The sequence below is a fragment of the Apodemus sylvaticus genome, chromosome 15, assembly GCF_947179515.1.
Source record: "Apodemus sylvaticus chromosome 15, mApoSyl1.1, whole genome shotgun sequence".
Taxonomy (NCBI): Eukaryota; Metazoa; Chordata; class Mammalia; order Rodentia; family Muridae; genus Apodemus; species Apodemus sylvaticus.
Genome location: NC_067486.1, coordinates 50,026,406 through 50,031,689, shown reverse-complemented (window position 1 = coordinate 50,031,689; position 5,284 = coordinate 50,026,406). Strand labels below are relative to the sequence as shown.

Here is a 5,284-nt window from a genome sequence, read left to right as displayed (position 1 = left end):
TGTGTCTGTGTGTGTGTGTCTGTGTGTGTACACATGCATGAACATGCGTATCAGAATTTTTAATAAGATGTGGAGAAAGGTTCCAAGTTTTTCTGTTTAACTTGGCCCTGCAATTTATGTACCATTCCTAATTTTATTCTTCAAACTGCATTCCGCCAATAAGTCTATCAGTTTTGATATTCACTCTTCTCATGTGTAAAACGAGTTTAATAGTATTTTCCTCTCAGGGTTGAGGAGCACATGACATTCATGTGCTAAAAGCTGGCTTTTCAAAGACATCTTCCTTCCTTGCCCTGACACCACCCCCTTCCTGTGCTCCTTCTCTTTTAGGAGATGACTTCTGGCAGCCATCAGAGGGAATAAAATCAGTAGCCAAGTGACCCGGCTGAGCAGGACATGGGCAGATTATAAGGGAAGTTTCACAGGGGAGGAGTGCCAATCGGTCACTGGCTTGAGACTGTGAGGAAGGAACTGACATCTCACATGGCTCCCTTGTTTGATTTATTAGGCACATGCAGTCCATAAATGTCCAAATGCTTGTCCAAGGCCATCAGGTCGGTGAGTGTCAGAACGCTCCTTCGGTGCAGGAGCTCTGGGGGGAACTCCGTGGACTCAGACAGCCTTCCCAGGTTCTCACCTTGAGCATGGGTAGATAACAAATGCAAGGCTTGGAAATCATTACCAGTCTCTTATAGCATGACCTGTTCCTTTTCAATTTGCTTTTCTTTCTCTGTTCCTTTTTTCGATCCTTTCATTCTTTCTTCTTCTGCAGGTCGAATGCCAACAGTCAGAATTGTGTTCCCTTAGTAGGACATACTAGCATCAGGCTGCTGTGGGCTTTAAGCTGGAGGGGCTAAAGCCATTGCCTGTGGCTGAGGTGCCCTAATCGAGCACCTAAGAGACTGCGGATGGAGATTTCATTTTCTCCACATAATGACAATAGTTTGAAAAGCTCAGCATTCTGTGCTAAGGTGAAATAATTCCATTCTTGTTGACCAAAGATTTTCTGCCTGCATATATACCTAAAAGCTTTCTGTAATGCTCACTGGGATACTCTTTTTTTTTAAAAAAAAATTTAGATGCAAAATTGTCTTATAAATGATAGCACGGTTTAATGCTTTAATCCAGTGAGGACGGTCTGTTTCTCTTGGCAACACAGAGGCCCCAAGATGAACAAGGGTCAGCTGGGCCGTTTGAAGAGAAGCCTTGGAAATCGGTTAAACAGAGCTGGGAATTCTCTGATGAGTGTTTAGTAAAGAGACTACAGTTTGAAGTGAATAGGAATGGTTTTGTTCACAGGCTCTGCCTTACTGTTGGATTCAAAGAGTGTTCAGCCCCAGAAAAGAACATCAATGTCTTTTTTGAAAATTAAACACACAAGTACTTGCACACACACACACTCTCTCTCTCTCTCTCTCTCTCTCTCTCTCTCTCTCACACACACACACACACACACACACACACACACACACACACACAACTACCATATCCTTTTCTGCCTACCTCTGAGCACTGCTTAACGGTGGAAACATTCCTAATGCTAGAAAATATGTACTTTGATCTAAAGTGAGTGCTTTATAGGAATAAAGATGTCACATTGTCTGTTATTGGTGAAATGAATTACCAGGGACTTGGCTTCAGAAAGCTAACAAAAAGACCCCAGATGACTTTACTGAGTGAGGTCTCCAAGTGTGGGAGGGGGTTGGAAGGCAGGGGTCCTGGAGGAGGTCTCCTGTTAGCTTTGTCACCAGCCAATTCCTGTGACCTCAGGGGAGACACTTAAGCTCTTTGTACTTTTGAAAACTCTGGGATAATGCTTGCTCCCCACTTAACCTCAAAGGGATATGTGAAGATTAGCCAATTAAAGTTTGTCAGTGCCTGGAAATCGGTGGAGGAAGGCATCTGTATAAACATAAAACATTTCTGCCTTGCCCTCTCTCTCCCGCTCTGTCTCCTTCTCCCTCTCCTCTGTTCCTCTTCCAAAGGGTGGTTTTCCCAGAAGACTTGGTGAGGTCTCCTTGTGATTTCTCTTCTGATGTCTATTGTAAAAAATGGCTGGGTATTCTCTCTTATTAAATGATTTGTTTGAAATAACTCCTTTCTACACCACAAGAGGTAGTTTTCCAAATCAAACATCCTATGCTGTCAATGAGGCACACCAGGCATGTTTTCCTTTGTGTTCACAGTTAACATCTTGTAAAATGGAGAAACCCATTGTAACAGCATAGTAAGTATAATTCAGAAATATTTGCCTATTAGGGACTCAAAGCTAATGAGGTTTTAAGATAAAAATCAATTCAGAGACCTTGTTATAATCCTTAAAGGAATTCCCCTTTTAACCAACACTACAATGGTATTTATAGTTAATAAACATTGTCTCTAGGCTGATCATAACCACCTGTAAAATACATATTGAATAATCCCCTCATCTGATAGCATTATTCTAGTTGAGAAATTTGAGATTTGGAGATGTTAATTGATTTTCTCAGCCTAATTTAGCTAATGAGTGGTAAAAACAGGACTAACTCCACAGTTCTTGGTTCCAAGAGAGTGAATTTCCCAGTGTACCTTAGTGCTGTCTATACCTGGGACCCAAATGGTGTTCAAGTCCGACTCCTGTGGCCTTGGTGTCCGGGCCCTCACTTCACAGGCCATCTGGATTTGGACAACATAGTTAATCTTATTCATGATCCCCCCTTGGCAAGTCTATTGCAGAGTGCTCTCTAAGAAGGTCACACTGGCAGTCTGTCTTGTTCTATCTCTGCTTTCTGGCCTTTATGATGTAAGCCGCTCACTCTACCTTGATGGACTGACCTCTCAGAAAACATAGTCTAAAATAATTCCTTCCTTTAAGTTGTTTCTCTCAGGTATCCGTCACAGTTTTGATAAAACTAATATACAGCACCACCCTCTGACCTAGAAGAAGGGAGAGGGGTTAAAGGTTAGTTACCAGTAAATGGGTAATTGATTTGTACCAGGAAGTGTTGGAAAGCCCAAAAAGACCAACCTGGAGCAGACTCCATTGTTATTGCATTAGGTTCTCTTTATTTATAAGTTCCATCCTGTGTTTACTCAACGCTGACCCATAGGACGGTTTGGTGTAGCAGCCCTGAACTCTAATCGGGACAAGGTTTTACAGCAAATTGCAAGCAAGGGGTGGAGATCATTAGCCTGGCAAGCATCTAACTGGGGGATCATCTATTGTGGCCTTTAACATAATCGGCTGGTGTGGGAGCCAAGCCAAAAAGTTAACTTCTGCTTTTCTCCTGATTGGTGGCTGTTAGGAAGAGACGCGTCAGGGGTAGCCTTGCAACCTGGAGGTGCAGATTTGTTGGGGAGTAACCTGGAAACTGGTGCTAGGTACAAGCCTGTTAGTTACCTAAAGTTTAACCTTAGGCCAAGTTCTTTAAGATGGAATCTGAGCCCAAAAGATCAGGTCTCACACTCTATTGTGCCTGTGTAATGAGGCCTCTATCTGAACACAAAGGACAGAGTTCGCCAGAGATCTGGGTGACTGATCATGTTTAAGTTTCTGTGTGATGAGGTGCTAAGAGAATTAGAACCTCTGGACCCACCTCAGGTGTCTCTTATTTCTTCCATCTATACCTCGCTGTTTACCTATATCCATTCTAATAAACTGATAAAAACAAGAGGTTTCCCAGGTTTGGTGAGCTGCTCTAAACCCAAAGAGCCAACTATGGGAATGCCTACTTATGATCTGTGCCACAAGTTATGAACCTGGGAATTGAAGTTAGCCTCTGTACCCAGAGCGACTGGGCTGTCACACTGATTGAGCTGGCATTCTCCTACACTGATTTGGCATTCTCCTATGCATGCAGTCATTTACTTGGGTTGAGATCAATGTAGTATATATTTATGATCTGTCCAAAAGCTGGGATAACTCTTGCTTCTCTAAAATAGAACGGCTACACTTTTCATTTCTGACAACTATGTGTGCATGTCTCCTAGGCAAGAAGTAACAAGAATTTCAGATACATTGAAATGGACTATGAAGTCGAAAGGATGAAAGGTACCTGGTCATTTCAGGAGTAACCATATTATAACCACTACAGTTACTGTTATCACCACAATTATCATCATCATCACCACCACTACCACCATCATAAGAAAAGTAAAACATAGAATCTTACAAAGAAGTGAACTTGCATTTCTTTAATATTTATTGCTCTGTGTTTGTATGTGAGTTCTTACCACCAATATGCGTAGGCCCTTGGAGATAAGAAGAGGGCATTAGATCCTCTGGAACTGGAATTACAGGCAGTTGTGAGCAACCTGGTGTCGATGTTGGGAACTGAACTCAGATCCTCTAGAAGAACAAGTGTTCTTAATCACTGTGCCATCTCTCCAGCAACACGATGCATTTTAAATAGGATAGGGGAAAAATGGAGCAGAGACTGAGGGAAAGGCAGTCCAGTGACTGGCCCAGCTTGAGATCCATCCCATGGTGGGGGGGGGGGGCACCAAGGCCTGACACTATTACTAATCCTATGTTGTGCTTCCAGACAGGAGCCTAGCTTGGCTGCCCTCTGAGAGGCCCCACCAGCAGCTGACTGAGACAGACACAGATACTTGAACCCAACCATTGGACTGAAATCAGGAAACCCTATAGTCGAAGGTTCCTATAGGGGAAGGATTGAAGAAGCTGAAGGGAAGAGCGACCCCATAGGAAGACCGCACTCTCAACTAGCGCAGACCGAAGAGAACTCCCAGAGACTGAGCCACCAACTAGGCAACATACACTAGCTGGTCTGAGGCCCCAGCACACAGATAGCAGAGGATTGCCTGGTCTGGCCTCAGTGGGAGAAGATGCACCTAATCTTCAAGAGACCTGAGGCCCTAGGGAAGGAGGAGGCCTGGTGGGGTGGGAAGAGCACCCCGTCAGAGGCAAGGGCGAGAAGGAATGGGATGAGAAACTGTGGGAGGGGGAGAAGGAGGGGGCAATGTTGGAACATAAATGAAATGACTTTTTAAAAAATCAATTTAAAAATAGGACAGGAAATTTAGTAGCAGGAAGTAGTTGTTTGGGGGTGCCTTGGCATTGCATTTATGGTAAAGGACAACGAATTTGCCAGCTGCTGGTGGTCCACGCCTTTAATCCTAGCACTCAGTAGGCAGAGGCAAGCGGATCTCTGTGAGTTTGAAGCCAGCCTGGTCTACAGAGTAAACGCCAGGACAATCAGGACTACACAAAGAAACCCTGTCTTAAAAAAAAAAGTTTAATAACCTCTCAACCACCAAGAAGCACAGTACAGGTAGGCCTCTT

General features: G+C 43.7%; 1 long non-coding RNA gene across 1 annotated transcript; it reads left to right on the top strand.

Moving 5' to 3' along the window:
• Window positions 1-456: 456 nt before the first annotated feature.
• Window positions 457-4,933, top strand: LOC127666086 (uncharacterized). Its single transcript, XR_007973538.1, has 4 exons — window positions 457-558; window positions 773-971; window positions 3,970-4,030; window positions 4,524-4,933. It is a non-coding gene; the product is annotated as an uncharacterized LOC127666086 (long non-coding RNA).
• Window positions 4,934-5,284: the final 351 nt, after the last annotated feature.